The 18,599-nt window shown below is 47.3% G+C and overlaps 1 protein-coding gene across 5 annotated transcripts in view; it reads left to right on the top strand.

Annotated features, from left to right (window-relative positions):
• Positions 1–18,599, top strand: part of GATAD2A (GATA zinc finger domain containing 2A) — a 104,604-nt gene that overhangs the window by 70,245 nt on the left and 15,760 nt on the right. The window lies entirely within an intron of this gene.

Consider the following 18,599-nt stretch of genomic DNA (forward strand, 5'->3'; position numbering starts at 1 on the left):
GTTTTAACCAACTGAACCACCCAGATGCCCCTCAATTTGTGTATTAAAAAAAAATTTTTTTTAGTATTTATTTATTTTTGAGAGAGAGACAGAGCGTGAACAGAGGAAGAGCAGAGAGAGAAGGAGGCACAGAATCTGAAGCAGGCTCCAGGCTCTGAGCTGTCAGCACAGAGCCTCATGCGGGGCTTGAACTCAAAAACCACGAGATCATGACCTGAGCCGAAGTTGGACGCTTAACTAGCTGAGACACCCAAGCTCCCCCAATTTGTGTATGTTTTATTTTCAAAATAAATCAAAGCTGGGGAATAATTTCCTCCCCCCCTCCAGCCCCCCCCCCAAAAACCCATAAAACAGGACAGAATTGGCCCAAAAAAAGCCCATCGTTTGAGCACTCTAGAAATTGACCAGAGGCATACAGCAATATGAGAAGTGTTTGTGCTTAAGAAACTGCCAAACTTCAGGTAAGAATAGTGAGAATCTGTAGCATTTAGCCTGGGACTCCTTCCATACCATCTCCCCAGTTCTATTGGTAGGGAAGTTCTGCCTAGGCTGTGAAGACCAGCCTCTTTTCTGTAGGGGTGAGAAGGGACTCACTCAATTTAAGAGAGTGGTGGATAGCAACCTTGGGCCCATGGCCTTGTTGGTTGAAGTGACAGTCTTGGAGATGGGCAAATGGGGAAGGATGATTGCTGTATTAGCCCCAGGCTGCAGTCATAGTTGGAGCAAGACAGAAAAACTACTTGAAGAGATAATGGTCAAAAACATGTGAGGAGAAGCTCAACAAACCTCAGGGAGCTTAAATGCAAAGCGATCTATAACTAGACACATCATAGTCAAATTGTTAATAAGTCAGAGAAAAAGAAAATCTTGAAAGTGGCAAGAGGAAAAGGACCCCTCACATACGCGGGAGCATTAATATGATTAACAGCCAGCTTCTCATCCAAGACCATGGAAACCAAAAAGGAGTTGAGTGACATTCAGAGTACTCAAAGACAAAAACTGTCAACCTGGAATTCTGTGTCCAGCAAAACTCCTTCAGAAACGAAGGCAAAAAAGACATTTTCAGATAAAGACCAAGAGAATCTGTCACGGGCAGACCAGCCAGTTCTTCAGACTGAAAAAAAATGACATGTTGGTAACTTAAGTTCCCAGGAAGAAATAAAGAGCATTGGAAATGGTAAATACATGGTCTAATATAAAATACTTTATTCTCATTTCTTCTTAAAACACATATCATGTAAAGCATTAACTGTAACTAACACTGGTCAGCATAGACAAAAATAACCATTTCAGCTCTCTGGAAATTGACCAAGGTATACAAAAATCTCTTGTGTTTATATGTTTATAGATCTGTCAGACAATGATAGTATAAAACAGGAGGAATGAAATGGAGCTCTGTTGGGGTTAAGTATCTACATTTTACCAGAGTCGAGTTAATATTAATCTGAAGTATGTTGCGGTAAATTAATAAAATTATTGTAATATCTAGAGCAATGATTAACAAAATAGCTTTAAAATATGACTTAAAAAATCAACAAAAGAATATAACGGTACACTAAAAAATGTTTAACACCAAAGGAGATCGTCAGCAAGGAACAGAGGAACATAAAAGTAAGAATGGGTGTAGAATACAAATAGCAATATGACACCTGTAAACCCAATCATATCAATTATTGTGTTAAATGTGAGTAGTCTAGAGGTACTGGGGTGGCTCAGTTAAGGTTAAGTGTCTGACTCTTGATTTCGGCTTAGGTCATGGTCTCACAGCTGTGAGAGGGAGCCCTGCATCATCTGTGTTAGGCTCCGTGCTGGATGTGGAGCCTACGTAACATTCTCTGTCTCCCACTGCCCCTCCTGTGCTCTCACATGCACTTGCTTGCTCTCGCTCTCTCGCTCTCTTTCCAAAAAAAAAAAAAAAAAAAAAGGTAGTTTAAACACCCCAATTATAAAGGCAGAGATTTTCAGACTAGATGAAAAAGCAAGATCCAGCTTAATTATATGTTGTCTGTAAGAGACCCCCCTTAGATTTAAGGATGCTTAAGATCCTTTGGTAAACTGATGGGAAAAGCTATACCATAAGTAACCATAGGAAAGCCAGAGTGACTATTGATGTCAGATAAAATCGACTTTAAGACAAAAAATATTACTGTAGCCAAAGGGCAGCATTTTATAACAATATGTCAGGGAGACATAACAGTTATAAATGTATATGCACCTAACAACAACCCCCAAATACCTTAGGAATAAATTGCTAGGATTGAGAGTAGAAATAGACAATTCATCAGTTATAGAGAATTAAGTACTCCACTCAATAATTGGTAGAACAGCTAAACAGAAAATTGGTAAGATTCTAGAAGACTCAAAGAGCATTGTTGACTCATTTGATCTAACAGGAATCTATAGAAGACCTGGTGACTACAGAAAACAGAATATATCTTTTTACATTCTCATGGATCATTCTCCAGGGGAGATCAGATGCTGGGCCATAAAACAAGTCTCAAGGATTGTTGTGGGTTTTTTTGTTTGTTTTTAAAAGACAGTAACAAGTGTTGGTGAGGATGTGGAGAAAGTGGAACTCTCATACTTTGCTGGTGAGAATGTAAAATGCATAACAGTTGGCAGTTTATTATAAAGTTAGACCTGAACATTCAACATGACCCAGTATTCTATCCAAGGACGGTACTCAAGAGAAATGAAAACATGTGTCCACGCAAAGACAGGTTCATGGATGTTCATAGCAGCATGATTCATAATAACCAAAAAGTGGAAACAGTCCATATAGCCAAGATTAAATAAAATGTTATATCCATGCAGTGGATTACTATTTAGCAATAAAAAAGTGAACTACGGATTTATGCTGCAGCGTGGATAAACCTCACACTCCCTATGCTGGTGGGAAGACAACAGATCCAGAGACTGCTTGTTGTATAATTTCATCTACAGGGAATGTCCAAAGCAAACTTACTGTAGAGACTGATCAGTGGTTGCCTGAGGGCAGGGGTGGGTGCAGTGATTAACGTCTCACAGGCAAAAGGGAACTTTTGGGGGTGGTGGAAGTATTCCAAAATTGGATTGTGGTAATGGTTGCACAATAAGTTTATTAAAAATCATTGAATTGTACTCCTACAGTGAATGAAGTTTGTGGTATGTAAATTAGATCTCAATATGGACGTTTAAAAAAACTAATGAGGTTAAAATAGTTTGGTTTCTGTTCTGGCATCCATAAACGTGCTTACAAGAAAACAGAAATCCACAGAGGTGGAAGTTGAGCCTGCTGGCCTTGTGAGACCAGCCCAAAGGTCATGGGCACATGCCTCCCCCCCTCCCCCCCAAGTCAGGACTATTGGAGGAGGCTAGAGCTGGGGCTGGCAGTGGAAGCTATGTTGAGTTGTTTTGTTTCTGTGATAAGTAGATTCTACTCCTGTACTTTGCTATAGAGAATCTCTTTCTGTCACAAATTGTTGATCTTTAGAAATAATCTGGGCCATGCATAGATGAGAACAACTTTTCTCCCCCCTCGTTTTGGGTGAAGGAGCATTTAACTCAATAAAACACGAGCCTCTTCTCTAGATGTCCTGCACCTGAAAGGTAAGGACTAGGTGTCTTGTTGCCCTGGGCCTTTGTGGGGTGGGAACTCCATGAATGGCCACCCCCATGCTTTACTGAAAACGTGTTTATATATGCCTTTTTCTGAGACATCAGCCCTCCCTGGATTGTTAACACGCCAGGACCAGGTTTACTGTGATAGGCACCATGGTGGTCCCTGGAGGTAGAAATGATAGGACAAGATCTGACTGCAGCTACTTTCTGGTGTGCTGTAATATGAAAGAATGTACAGAGGTCTTGGGGAGAAAGACTAGAAGTTAAGGGATATGGCTCATTGGGGATGGAAGTCAATGGGCATTGAAGCAGATCATCTCTACTTCTTCATTTTACCTGGTTGGGGCTCCCTGGTCCCACGGGGGCGGGTGGGGGTGCGGGGTAGGGGCAGACTAGTAGGCCAACTTCCACTTCTCAGTAGCCTGCTACATGGGCCTCAGTGGATGTGGGGCAGATGTACTGATGACTTCCTGTCGGGTTCTCTTGGGGTGTGTGGCCTTTGGGTAACTGCATGTCTCCCTCCTCTCTTCTCATCCCTCTTTGCATCATGCATCTCACCCACAAGATGGGGCTTCATTCAAACCAAGGGCTTGCCCTGTGCTGTGGGTAGAAGGGGCTCCTATCTGGCGCTGAGGGGCCCTTGGCCTATTGGGGACTGGCAGTAGCATCTGAGGTGTTAGAGCTGTCCCTGACTTTTGTTTTTCTGGCTTTCCACACTCCCTTGTCAAACACTCGTGAACTTGAGCATACTAAAAATGCATAAAAGTGCTCTCTGTTTTACCAAGCCTGCAAAGCAGGGCTCTTTTGTTAAAGCTGGTGTTCTTGATGACAGAATCCCTGCTCCATCTTTCTTTAGAGACTTTGGCATTCACCAAGGAGGTGACACATCTGTAAATAAACTAGTCACCTTTTTTGTGCCTAGGGACGTCACTACTCATCATTTGGTATTGAAACAGGGCTTGGGTGTCCTGCAGTGGTGTGTTGTGTGAGGGCACAATCATCTACACTCACATTAACGTCTGATGTCTCTTCCAAAGCGAAAATGAATCTGAAAGTAACATGATAGTGCAGCCACAGCTGCCTGTTGTCTATAACGTGGGATTATGTGGACAGTCTTCTTCTGTTCTAAATAGAAATGGGGCCTGCAGGAAAAGGTGTGTATTCCTTAAATTTTCCAAGATGACATTCTAGGTCATAGGTAGAGTTCTTGTTGTTTGGGTGGATGCTCTTTACAAGCAGCCTCTTGGGAGAGGAAAGATAAAGTAAACACTTGGGTTGCCTGCCTTGCAAGGAGGTAAAGCGCAGTGAGCCTCTCCTGGTGTGTTTTTCACCTGTGTAGTCCAAAGCCTTATCAGGATACAGAACCTAGTCATCACCATAAGAAGGGGCCATTTATACATTTCCTGTCCTCCTTGACTGGGTGTACTCTCTCACCCTAGACTAATCTTGCCTCTTCTCAAAAATGGATTCTAGAAATGGGATCATGCGTGTGCTCAGTGGGGCCTGACTTCTCTCATTCCATGTGCTTTGGGATTCATCCCTGTTGTACCAGTATTTTCCTGAATGACTCTTATGTGGGTATGCACAGTGTATCCACTCACCTGTCCATAGACACCTGGCAGTCTGCATTTTGGGGCTGGTGTGAGTACAACTGCTATGATTATTCCTATAGGGCTGCACATGGGCATCAATTCTCATTTCTCTCTCTTGGTAAATACGTAGGGGATGAATTACAGGGTCACAGAATAGGTGCATGTTGAATTGTTATTAAAAAAAAGAAAAAAAAACCTACTAGGCCTTTCCCCAAAAATATCTGAGCTGTTTTGTTCTCACAGGTATGGGGATTCAGCTGCTTCATACTCAATTTGGTATTGTCATTCTTTACAGTTTTAGCCATGGGGTCTACAAAGAGGTCTGGGTCCAGGTCCTAGCCTTCTTGTGTGACTTTCACCTTTACCCCGTGATGATAAAAGGGTGGTCGTTGCCACACGGGGTGTATGAGGATAGAAAGGCAGTTCTCACCAGCTATGTACTGACCTGAGCCCCCATCTATTCTCTTTTCAGGACCGTGCCCCATCATAGCTGTGCCTGGTCTGGCCAGCTGTCTGCTGGAATGTGCATCCTTGAGGGAATTGGGTGGGTGTAACACAGCTGTGGGTGTGATGGCTTGGGTTTTTGCCCTGCCTGGGCAGGTGTGGTTGCGACCCTCACTCTTGACTCTCTGACAGTCTTCCTCATAGGGAATGACCACCTCTCCCTCCCCCTCCCCTTTTGTGTGAATGCTTTGGAAGTCTCTCAGCCAGAAGCCTGTCTACTGTGTGACCATCACTTCCCCTGAGTCTGGGGCCTCCTGCACTCTTCTGGAAGGTTCTCTGGAGTCCAGCCCAGCCCCAGCACCTGTTGTGGGCTGGCTGCTGCCTTTTACTTTCTAATTCTCTACTGCTAGGTGACTTCTAGGAGGGGCTGGGCAGTCTCAAGGAGCAGCTCCATCAACTCAGACTAGAACTCTCCATAGCCTGCTTGCTTTTCTTAGCTTGGTTAGCGTATGGGAACTGAGAGGCATATTCCTTTGGAAATCTGGTTCTGGTTCTGTGCTTCCTTCCCTGCCTAAGCTGTGGCCTCTCTTATCTCCTCATTCTCTGCCTTATCCCTTCCCTCCAGGCTCTTCATCCCAGTTCTGTCTTTTTGTCCACATGCCTTTATTCTGGACTATATCTTATCCTAGGTTTGAAATTATTGAAATTTGAGAGGTTCACCTGTACTTCTAAAAATCATTAGGTAATGCTGGGGTATCAGAGTGACAGACTCTGGATGTCCTCTTTCTAACTCCCAAAGAGACTTAGTTCACATGGGGCTAGTGTAAGCCAGCCTGATAAGAGGTAAGGAGCCACCTGCCCCTTGCCTTTACAATACCTTCCTCTAGTCATGAAGGTCTGTCCCTTTCTCACTGGACGGTGCCTGCCTTCTTAGGGATGTGATGGTCCTGACAGGAACCAGAAGGCCACTGTGTACAGTCAGTGAGGTAAACGCCTGTCAAGACTCCTCCTTTAGCAATCAGGGGCTCTTCAGACATGTGAGTTAAGCAGAATTATAGATTAAGCAGGTCATTTTATTTTGAAATTATTTAGTTTAATTCTGCAGTTGAAGTTTCTGATACCTCTTCAGCACATATTCCTGCTAGTGCTTTGTTTGTCACCTGACAGATTCCTCATCCTTTAACTGGTGCCTTAGCTGCTGTAGCAGATCATTTAAATGTTTTACCTGCGCAGATATGTGAGGGCTCTTACCAGCCTTCCACTATGCCACTTAAAACTGCTTTCATGTGCTTTGTTTTGTATCTTGCAGCCAATTCTGTGCTGTATTGAGAACTGTTTGTACCAAAACCATAACAAACCTGGATGGTGGGGGTGGCAAGCACACTGGCCTGAGGGATCCTGTCCTGTCCCTCGCAGCCACCTAGCCTGGTGAAACAGTGGGATGAAGAGGGCCCTGTGTAGAATAGGTAAAAAACAGGGGTAAATGCCTGGGACCTCCCAAGGGCCTGTGTGACTCCAGGTGGGGCAACCAGGAGTCCACCTTGAGAAGACTTCTCTCAGCAGAAAGCGCCTGGGAGAAAAGGAGAGCTGACCCAGTGGTAAGAGATTTCCAGGGTGGTTTTCTTTCTGTCAAAGAGATGAGCATGTGAATTATAATTTGTGAGCCCAAGGGGAGTAGCAGGTGGTGGAAAAAGAATTGACGTCCAGCAGCCTCATTCCATTCACATCCCCATGTGGCCCGGGAGCATTCACTCTACCCTGGTGAAGCTCATTGTCTTCTCTGATGTGAGGCTGGTCGTTCTTAAGCTTTGGAAGCTCCCAGTGTGGTCTAGTAAGGTGTGTCACAGTGCTGATAGGAAGACGTCTTGGGACTTAGAGTTGTCCAAGAATGAGGGAAAGGAAGGCAGGTGAATGGTCACAGACCTCTGTGGGAAAAAGGTGGTGACACAGTGGCCAGGCAAGGTCAGTTGCCTTCAGAGACACTGAAGTGGCCAAAGCAGCCTAGATGTTGGTGAGAGGGGCCTGCCTGGGGGTGGGATGGGAGAGGAGGTAGGGAGTGTCTGTTGGGTGGAGAGGGGAGACATACCAGACGTTACTAATCCCTTTCCTTGGGTCCCAAGCCATAAGACTGCTTATTTTTAGAGCTTAAATCATAAAAATAGTCCTGATGTAAATAACCACATTGAAAAGCTTTATTTGGATCTTAGTGGGACTAAGACCTGGTGACATGCAGAGTTCCCTAGTGCAGGGCCTTGATAGCATTCAGAAGCAACTTTAACACAGCCACACTCTCTAAAGGGAACAAGTCCAGGTATCCAGTGTTCCCTCCTTCAAGAGGACTTGCAGTGTCCGTGGGCATTGTGGGAAAGAGTGGTCTGGGTAGCATATTTTATGGAGCTCACACACCAGAAATTGGGGTGCTTAGGGGCTCCAAGTCCTTGGAGGCACTGGGTTTGGTGAGAGGGCCTGAGAAGGCCCACAGTGGCAGTGGGAGCAGGGCCAGGTTGTCCGGTGGGAAGGATGAGCCATGGGGCACCTTCTGGAGGGAAGAGAGTTGATGTGCTCTGGGCCTGGGTATAGCCCAGAAGCTTGTGGGACACCTGATTGTGATGGTGGAGGTAAACATGTCTGGAGGAGGGAGAGAGGGAAATGCCTTTACCTGGAGAATGGAGGTAGGAAGGGAATGGGGTATGAGAATGGACACCACCCTTAGTGTCCTGGCATTAGGAGCCTGGGGCACCTGACTGACCTCCGAGGGAAGTCTGGGCTTGGCCTCCCCATCTGCATACGCAGGGTGTCTAGGCTGCCCTAGATGGTGCCAGGTTCACTGTGAATTGGGTAACTGTAGAGCCTGTACAGTTACCACTCCCCCCCCACCAACCTTTTTTTTTTTTTTTTTTTTAAGATTTTATTTTTGAGCAATCTCAAAAGTCAGTGTGGGTCTAGAACTCACAATCCCAAGACCAAGAGTCGCATGCTCCACCTGCTAAACCAGCCAGGCGCTCCTACAGTTGCTGCTTTTAAGGCCATAAACAGGGCCAAATTTTGTTGGCTTATAATTGAATAGATTTTATAGGGAAATTATGGCGAATCTGTTGGGTGAGTTCTGTGAAATTTCTAGCGTGTCTCACTTTTCAGAACACAACTTTGGCAGCAAGTGACAGCCATATGGGCCATGATGTGTCAGGAGGACTCCACTCAGGAGCCTTTGCTCACACTAGCCCTTGCCATGGGAAACCTTGGCAATGCCTTGCTGAAAGCATTGGTGCAACCCCCTTTCCATCTTGGTTATGTGAAAAATATCTTTTGGCCATTTGCTGTGTTGGAAATTTGAAAATATTTATTAATTCTGTCCTGGATTTGGTCATCATGTCTCCTTAGACTCATCTGGGCTGAGAGTTTCTCAGACTTTCTTATTTTTGATGACCTCAACAGTTTTGAAGAGGACTGGTCAGGTGTGTTGTGGGAAATCCTTTAGTTGTGATATGTCTGGTGTTTTTTCATTGTTGGCCTGGGTTGATGGGTTTGGAGAGGACCACAGAGGTGCAGTACTCTTCTTACCATATTGTCTCTACAGCACATGCCATCATCTTGACTTTTCACTGTGATGTTGACCTTAATCACCTGGCTGACATGGCATCTGTCAGGTATCTCCACTGTAAAGTTACTCTCTTCTCTCTTTCTATGTTGGACTCCTTGGAAGGAAGTTACCAGGTGCAGCCCACACCTGAGGGGTGAAGAGTCACACATACACACACCTCCCGAAGAGCAGAGCAGCTGCACAAATTATTCGGGATTCTTCTGCCTCGGTGATTTGTGACTTCTCCCCCTGAGTGATCTTTGACTCATGTTTGAGTTTGTAATACCATGAAACATTAGAAAATAGTAGTTTACAGAGTTATAGAGACCTTTGAAATATACATTGCATTATTCAATATCACAAAATCAGATTAGCTAATATCTGACTTCTTGGGCTCATGGAAGCAAACACAAATTTTCCAAAATTCTACATTTTGTTTGTTGGAAGCTTGGACTTTTATCATTGGCAACAAATACTGTCGGTTGTTTCCTAGAAGAAACAGGCTTTGCTTTAACCATTTTGGGGGAAATGTCTGCCAAACACTCAAAAGTCTAACCACAATGTGTCTGTCAGTCTTTCCTTCATGTATTGTGAGTGCTCATACACATGCTTTTCTTCTGGATGGCTGTCATTTGGTACACAGCAGGAGTGCTTTATCTTGACAACAGAGTATTAAAAAGGTAGGTACTTGGGCACCTGTTAAGTGTCCGACTTCGGCTCAGGTCATGATCTCATGGTTCATGAGTTTGAGCCCCACCTGGGGTGAGCTCAAGTCCCACTTCGGGTGAGCTCGAGCCCCACTCTGGGCTTCACACCCCGTGCTCACTCGCTCCCTTCTCCATCCCTCTGCCTCTCACTCACTCATGCTCTCTCAAAAAAAAAAAAAAAAAAAAAAAAATTGAAAAGGTACATACTCCAGGGTTGAAATTAAATAAAGTCAATAGCTTGTACTTCATTCAGGGCTTTGCCTACAGTATGGTGTCACTGAATCCTGGCAATTTGGCTCTACTGTCCTAATTTGGTGAAAAAGGCAGTTGTCTCAGTGTTACAATGAAAACGACCTGGCAGAGCCCAGTTCAATGCAGAGTTGCTTAGGTGGGCTGGGGATAGGTCATCTGGCATGGGCAGAGACCAGGACATCCACCAGAGCAGTGAGCTCACCTCTCAGGCAGCAGTGGTTAATGGCCTGCTGGAGTCAGACAGTAGAAGGAAGAGAAGCCCTCAGTGTGGAACCTTGTTCCCAGGGACTTCTGACTGCAGGCAGGTGACCTGATGAGTCAGTTCAGAGCTAAATTATAGCTACATAGGTGATGGGAGCTGTTCTGTCTGTCCACGTCATGTTCAGCAAGGATGGGGAAGGGAAGTGGGGCTGTCATTTGTGGACTAGGTGCACTTTTTGTGCCTTTTACATTTTACAACATTTCCTGGAGGTCAACAGAATCCCATTCTGCAGATGAAGGAACTGAGGGTCATTGAGGTTTGGTGATTGAGTGGAGCCCCCATAGCTGCAGAGGTAAGCCCAGCCTCCCATGGTCCTGCTGCACTTACAGCAGCTGGAGTAGATCTGGTGGGGTGTGGGAAGCACCAGAGCTGTGCTGAGAGAACAAGTTGAGATTTGCCAGGGAAAGGTGGGGGAGGATCCAGCTGTTTGAAACACAGATTTTTTAAGGGGACAATAAACTTTCAGGCAAAAGCAAGCACTTTCCATTTATCACAAAAATTTGTAGTTACTCCAAGCTGGAAAGCAATGTTTATTTCTTATGGGTGGTTTTCATCTGCACACAGGTGAGTTTTCTCTTGCTGTGAGGTGGTGGTGGAGCTGGCATGCCAGGAGATGTTTGGGTTTATGTGATGTAGGGATTCCCTCCATGCTTCAGAGTGCTCCTAGGTTCTCTTTGTGTTCTTACCTGGAGGAAGGTTGGTCTGGCATGTGGGTCCAGTGACTGGAGGAAGGAGGGAACGCCAGTATTGGTGCTATGGCGTCTAGGGCCCCATGTTTCTTTTTCCTCATTCTCCCAGGCCCTGGGCCCTTTGGGAATCTGGATGCCTGAGTGCTGCACCTCCCCCCCCCCCCCCCCCCCCCCCCCCGCCGGCTCGTTTCCTAGGCAGGCAAGAGTTCTAGCCCAGTCACTCTGAGGGCCACATCCATGTTGTCACACTGTCCTCTCTTTCTCACCTCAGAGACTCGGCATGTGGATGCTGCTGGCTTGTCCAGGATCCTAAGTATAAATAAAAACATTTTCCTCTTTAAACTAATCCAAAAATGATATTTGATAATCTGAGTTAGAGGTGTCAGAGTTGACAGTCATGTGAAACCCATCCTCTCCCATGCTGTGACTGCTTCTTTTTCTGGGGTGTCATTGAGCCCTTTAGGCCACGGGCATGCAACTGTTCTGATCCGTGGTGGGGGCCTCGGTCCCTGTGCAATGCACAGCCTTCGGTGTCCCAGAATTGGGCAGGATTACCAAGGGTCCACAGAAACCTGGGCCTAGTATGGGCCCAGGTTATCTGCTGCCATAGGTGTGTGACCTCAAGAAGTCACACCTTTCAGACTGCTTCCTCACCTATAGAATGGGGTGACAGTCAGTTGAGAGGAGTACACAGATTACAAGATTACATCTTGGTGGTTGGCATGGAGATGGCCATCGTAGAGGGTCAGCAAATGTCCTGGGTGATTTTTCCAAACCTAACATAGGTCAGCCTTTCAGTTCTATGACTGTGGTCATTTGTAAGAAGTGCCCTTCCCAAGTTTCTGAGCAGAGCATACTGAATTGTATTTAGACTTCTAGTGGTGTCAGATCCTGGCTAGACATGTGGCTGCTGGCAGAGTTAGGCTGCAGTGACCTCCTTGGGTGGATGCCAACCCTCCGGGCTGCCCCATTGCCATTTGGTGTTGGGGTCTTTATGTGGGGCCACTATTGGCTTCTCTCCCCAAGGAGTGCTTTCTTTAACCCATCCTTGCCCTGTGTCTATAGCCCTTAGTGACTCTCCACGCCCCTAAAACTGGCCCCTATTGCTAACTCCAGTTACAGTGAAGTCATCTGGGCCTCTCTGGCCAGGCTGTGACTTCGGGGGCTCGTGTGTTCCTAGAAGGAGCCCCAGCAGGACAGGCTGAATGCTTCCTGGCCTTGCTAACATAACAGCACAACACTCCTCTGCTCTGGCCATGCACCTTGGGACTGCTCTCCTCTGTGCTGGGGGTCCTGGAGGGGGGTTGGGCTTGCAGGGCCAGAGCCCGATTCCAGGAGCTCCTTCTCTTTCTTCTGAGATGCTCAGCTGTAGCTGTTGCAGGGTGCACCATAATGGATTCCCAGAGTGATAACTGGACCTGAAATCTCCAGGAAGAATGATGGCTGGATTTCAAAACTCTCATCCCCAGCTGCTCACCTCCATGGCCTCTGTGGCCAAGAAGCAAAATATGTTCTGACTTCCCAGCCCCTATAAAGCAGACTCTGGGCTTTTCTCTTGACATCCCAGCCAACAGAGTGTCAAGTTACAGGGCTGGAAGAAATGGTAATGGATGCCAAAAAGGGAGTCCAGGGAGTTGAAGAGGGGCCAGGGCAGGCAGGAAGCAGGTGGGCTCCAGGGCCCTGAGGGTCTGGGGAGGGGACCAGGCACCCGTCCGCGCCTACCATCCCTTGGGCAGGCAAGTCCTTAGCTTTGGGGCACAGCCCGTATCTGTGTGCAACAGAGTTCCCTCTTTAATCGCATCAAGTGTCCCTTAGTGAACTGTGCCCCTTGGGAAAGCAGGGTGGGGTGTCGTGGGGTCCTAATGAAGCAGTCCCATGTCCAGATGGCCATGAAAGATCCCAGAGGCATGTGCAGGATCTGCCAGTGAAATGTTTTGAGGTGGTAGGACTAACCTAGGAACTTGTGGTAACCATCTTTCTCTCGTAGGATTTTTCTAGAAGTGTTTCTGGAAAGGGGATACTCATTAGATTAAGCATGTGGAATTGCTTTCTGGCTTTGATTCACACCACTCAGTGCAGTGTTTAAGCTGTGGTGGCTCCCAGACCCACAGATGGCCCTCTCCTCTCCTATGGGACACTCTGTTGACTTCTTTTTGAGCCACTCTGACGTCTTAGGTCTTTCTGGAGCTGTGCTTCCATATCGTCTCAAGTCTGCATCTGCCATGGTCTTCCATGTTCAGAGAACTGCCCCCTGCCCCCAACTTTTGGGAGTGCTTTAAAGTTTAGCAGGGGTGACTGCTTAGGTAAACCTTTTCTTTTCCACCTTCTTTCTCCCTGCTTTGTCCCAGGGTAATTTCTAGAATGGGTCTCGTTGGGGACAGTCTGAGAAAGATATGGAGTTATAATGGTGTGGGCTGGTTCCCTGGGGTGGGCAGAGCTGGGCTATCAGCCCCGTTAGCTTAATCGTTTAAGGTATAGATGTATTAGTGTAGCATTGTCTTGTCATGTCTGCTTGTTGGTTGGTCCTAGCTAGGCACTGCTTCTTGGGCTCTCCTCCTTGCAGTCCTGTGTCAACCAGACTGGATGTCCCCAGTGGCATTGTCACTCATTAGGATGGCTGGGCCCATCTCTGTGTGTCTGTTGACCCTCCATCCATACAGCTAGGTTGGCATCCTCAGTACGGTCAGATCCTACTGGAGCATGCATTCTGAGGGGCTAAGCGGAAACTGCAAGGCTTCTGTGTCCTTGCCACAAAAGCTTGTAGCATTGTTTCCTCTGCATTCCTGTAGGTCAGAGAGTGAGCCACAAAACCAGCCCAGATCCTAGAGATAGGACTGGAAGGGTGTGTGAGCATGGAGAGGTGTGGTCTTCTGTACATGGTTTTGTTGACTGTGAGTAGTAAGGCTCCTTCTTAACAGTCACCAAAGTCCTGACTCACAGGTTAGGAGTTGGACTTCCAAGACCTATTGCTTGAAAAGACATAATGACACAGAATTCAGAAATCCTTTTAAGTGAATTTGCACATCCTTTAGCAACGTGGCATCTGTGCATGTGGAAAGAGCTGCCCACATCAGTCAGTCTACAGGCATCACTGGATTCCTCATGAGCTCACAGACTTCATCCTGGAACCAGGTGCTAAGGAAGAGTAAGGTGGGCATGCCCACCAGCCGCGTTGCCTGAGCACCTATTGTGCCAGGCCCTGCACCAGCTGCTGTGACAGAGCAGTTCACAGAACAGACACATTGCTGCCCTTTCCGGGTTTGAGAATATTTGAGTGTTAACCCTCAATGGCTAGTTGTCTGCTATGTGCCAAGCTTGCATTCATGGCAAGCAGCTCCTTACTGTTTAGGAAAGATTGGAGCCTGAACCTCCCTGATGGTTTCATAGGGTGTCCGAGCCTCAGCAACGAGATCTCACCTCACCAGCAATCCTGAGTGACAGCAGAGCAGGAATTCCTGTCCTGGTCCTTTTAAGAGGCACAGGGAGGGAAATGTCCTGCCCTGGGTCTTCACTTACAAGAGGTAGAACCAAGTGAAACTCGGGTGGCTTTGTGGGGGAAGTCCCCAGTGTGCAGGCTTGGTTCATAGTGCCTATTTATGGTGAGCTTTCATGAGTGCAGCCACAGGCTTTGGAGGAGGCCCTGTTGCCTGTCCCCAACTCCCAGCCAGCGTGGCACTAGAGAGAGAGGTTCCTGCCCCTCTGGCTCTGTGGAGGTAGGGGGCATCACCCCCTTTCCTGGGGCCATGGTGTCACATCAGGGCTGGACCCCTCCCTCTCTCTTGCCCTTTGCGTGTTGGGTCACCCTGGGAATATCTTGGTCCTCACTGGGAGCTGAAGTGCCTCAGCCTTGTGGAGACAGGCTCCAAGTGGGGCTGGGGAGCCATGGCTACTGTGCCTATGATGGCTTCCAGTCCCAGCTAGCAGTGGGGGAACCTGCTTGTCAGACAGTGACATTGTCACCCTGGGAGGCTGTAGGATGGTGAGTTGACCTAGTAGAAAGGTGAAGTCACTTTCCTTGGACTAATTTGCTGGAGTGAGGGTGAGTAAGCTGGCTACCAGCAAGGAAGCCTCTGCTCAGGCCTGTGCTGCCTTTCAGTGGAACCCCATAATTCTGTCCTGGGCTCCGCCCCCAGGATGAATAGTACCAGGCATAGCTAAGGCTTCCCCAGGCATGCATGAGTGGACTAGGGGAGTGCTGATCATGCTCCCAGGGCTGGCATGTTGGAGGATTGGGCCAGCCAGGGACCTTTCGGAGGGTATATGGTTTGAAATGTGTGTTGAAATGTGCATTGAGGCTCACAAGGGGGCCTCAGGAGTTTGGTGGAGGGACATTCCATGAAGGGACTGATCGTGAAGGCAGGAAGAACCCACAGCACCATGTATCTGTGAGTAGGAGCCGGGGGTTATAGGGGCTGGGAGCTGGAAAAGGCAGTGGATAGATTTGGCCTGGGAGGTGTGAATGGGCTCCAGTGGAGGAACACAACTGAAGGAGGGTCAGGTGGAGCCAAAGTGAATATTTGCAAGAGTGAGTGAGGCTGGTGCTAGGTCTAGCAAAGACCCCTACCCAGCTCTTAAACACAGCTAATAGTTACCTGCCTTTCCCCACCTAGCCAGACCCAAAAGATGAGGAGAGTAGGGGAGAGTTCTGGTAGGGAATGGTTGTAGCTGACTATACCTGTCTCTTCAAGTGGGGACTGAGGAAGAGTTTGTTGTCCTGGGGCCTTGTTTTGTTTACAGTCCTCCCCAGCTTCTCTAGTGTGTGCAAGAATCTTGGGGATCTTGTGAAATGTAGGCTGTGATGGAGCAGGTCCTTGGGGTAACAAGATACTGTATTTCTTCGAGCTCCAGTGAAGCTTCCCTTCTGTTCAGTGAGCCTAGGCAAGTGGTGGTCCATTTCTTGGGCCCTGCTTACCCTTCCTCCTCCTGGGGGGTCTGTTCCTCCTGGTGGATCCTGAGGATAAAACTGCCTTTTATCCGGGGATTTATCCTCATTGCTTGGCATAGCACCTGCTTTCTTAGGTGGGTTTTCAGTAAATACGAGTGGATGAATGAATGAAGTGTCCCCTTTCCCACAGTCAGACCCCACATCAGGCATGCCTGTTCAGAGAATAACAAAGGTCAGAGCTGCCAAGCACAGTTTCTGTGTTCTCTTGATGAGACTGCTTCTCCTGGCACAGGCTAAGGGGGACACTAAATATTAACCTTGTACTGACTACTGGGATGGTACCCTGGTGCTGAGGACATGGGATCTGTCTTGAGATAAGATTATAATCCTTGCCTTCTCTCTAAGAAACTTGATGGAAGATTCAAGTAAGTAACAGAACTTTTGTGTTTCTTTAGCCAGGGCTGACATATAGAGGAGAAGGTGGTGAGACTGTTTTTGCTGATAATAGCCTGGTCTGCTTCCAGGGATTTTCATAGGTCACATAAAATCTCTTTTGATCATGACTCCCAAGATGGACAGAATGGGCTTATTAGATTTGCCCTGAAATCATATGGCTCCCAAATAAACTTTGTGCTCAGGCGGCTACCATGGACTAAACGCAGTAGAGCAGCGTACCTGGCCACAATGCCATTTCCCTGGCAATGTTGGGCTAGATTTCCTCTGCTTTTGTTCTTCTGCCTAAATGTTTTTGTAATTTAAAACAATTTTTTTTTTTAAAAGAATGCCCATAGTAATTTTCAGCCTGTGTCAAAGGGGTGTTCTTTTTCCTGAATTAAAAGCACACTCTGATAAAGTACTGAGACTTTTGAAACACCTTTACTTTAAAAATTGAGTTCAGCAAAGTTTTCCATGTTGGAAACTAGAGGGGCTGGTGGCCTCTCTGTGTTTGGAAGAGGTAACCCTGATCCCTGTAATACACCAACGGCTCCCTGTGGGCTGGTGCCACATATGAAGTTCCTGCAGCTGGGCAGCCCCGGGGTGAGCTGGGTTGCCTCCATTTTCTGACAGCACCTGAACCCTACCTCACTTCTCAAAATGAAGGCTGCGTGTCACGAACCGGTTAGAACTGGCTGTTGCCATGGTTTTCATGTTGGAAGGCACAGTTAAAAGGGTCACATGACCAAGGAGGGAAATGCCTTTGTCACATGACTTTTTGGTGGATGATTAGCATACAGGAAGTTCACTCCCTGCTGGCTGCTGGGATGCTGAGTGATCATTGATGGGGGTGGGGTGACGTCATCTCTTGGATGAGTTATTGATTAGTCTCAGGCCAAGATGAGACCTGGGAGTGCTGTGGTCAGAGTGGCCATCTCAGGGAGCTTCAGCCTCCAGATGGTCTTGGTCCCTCACCCTGCCCTCTTCCCTTGGGCAAATTTGAGTTTTATTGGACCTCTCACCTTTAGAAAACTGCATGCCCCCAATAAGACGATAAAAAGTGATTGCCATGATCTCTGTGCACTCTTGCTCAGGAAGAAGTGCCTGCAGTCTGCAACTCTAAACATGGTTCTGTCTGGGTTGCTGCTCTGTCTGCATAAAGCCACCTGGGAGCCCACCTGATCTGGGACCAGTGGCCACAGCTTCTATGCTAGGGCCTTGCACTGCCCCTCAATATCTGTGGATGCATCCAGAGAAAATGGAATTGGAGTCCCAAGGTCACCTTGAGAGTTGATCTTGGGCAGATTGGGGAGTCCGCAGACACACAGATGAGTGGTGGTTCCCAAATTGCATTGGTCTTTGGTTTGGTGAGGTCCAGTGTGATGTTCTGAGTTACTTTATAAACAGCCAACCAGTTTCTGGACTTGAGAATGTGGGTTGATAACCCCAATGAGGAGACTGTATACCTTGAAATAGCACCTTTTAGTCCATTCCCCTGATCTCTTGTGAGAGTTCAGTCAACAGCTACACTGGTTAAATCCGATCAAGGTTAGGAGTATTGAGGTGTAACCACCATGTGACTCTTTAGGAGGAACAGGGGGAGAACTCTAGGGGATGGGGATAAGGGTCCAGAGGTAGACATGAACCCTCGGGATTTGGTCCTCTGAGCCCATCCATCCCTAAAGACAGAGCTCATTCCAGGAATGAAAAAGGCAGCTCATTGGGCTGTTAAAGTACTAATTCTCCTTCTATAACTCTGTCTCTCCTTGGGGGTCTGGTAGGAGGAGTGGGACAACTTAGAGCTCTTCTTCCTAATTAACTTCATCAGTTTGTTCTCTGGGTCACAGTGCCACCTAGTGGGTGTATTTGGTCCTCTGCTGGTTTTCCCACTGATGAAAGGAAGGATCAGATCCTTTTCATCACAAGTGGAGGCCAGGTTTTAAGGGAAAGTTCACATTTGGCCAAAACGGAGATGCTTGGTGGGGGGCAAGCACTGTCTCTGGGACCTTGTGTGTGGACTCTGCGACACAGTAAAGGCTTAGACACTGTCACACCAACACACAGGAGCCCCAACAATAGGCCAAGACCCTGCCTCAGCCCCAGGATCAAGGGCTGAGTGTTTTTATCCAACACTGAACCACATGATAGAGAAG

The sequence above is a fragment of the Panthera pardus genome, unplaced genomic scaffold (genome assembly GCF_024362965.1).
Source record: "Panthera pardus isolate Hobbes unplaced genomic scaffold, ASM2436296v1 HiC_scaffold_8, whole genome shotgun sequence".
In the NCBI taxonomy this organism is placed as follows: Eukaryota; Metazoa; Chordata; class Mammalia; order Carnivora; family Felidae; genus Panthera; species Panthera pardus.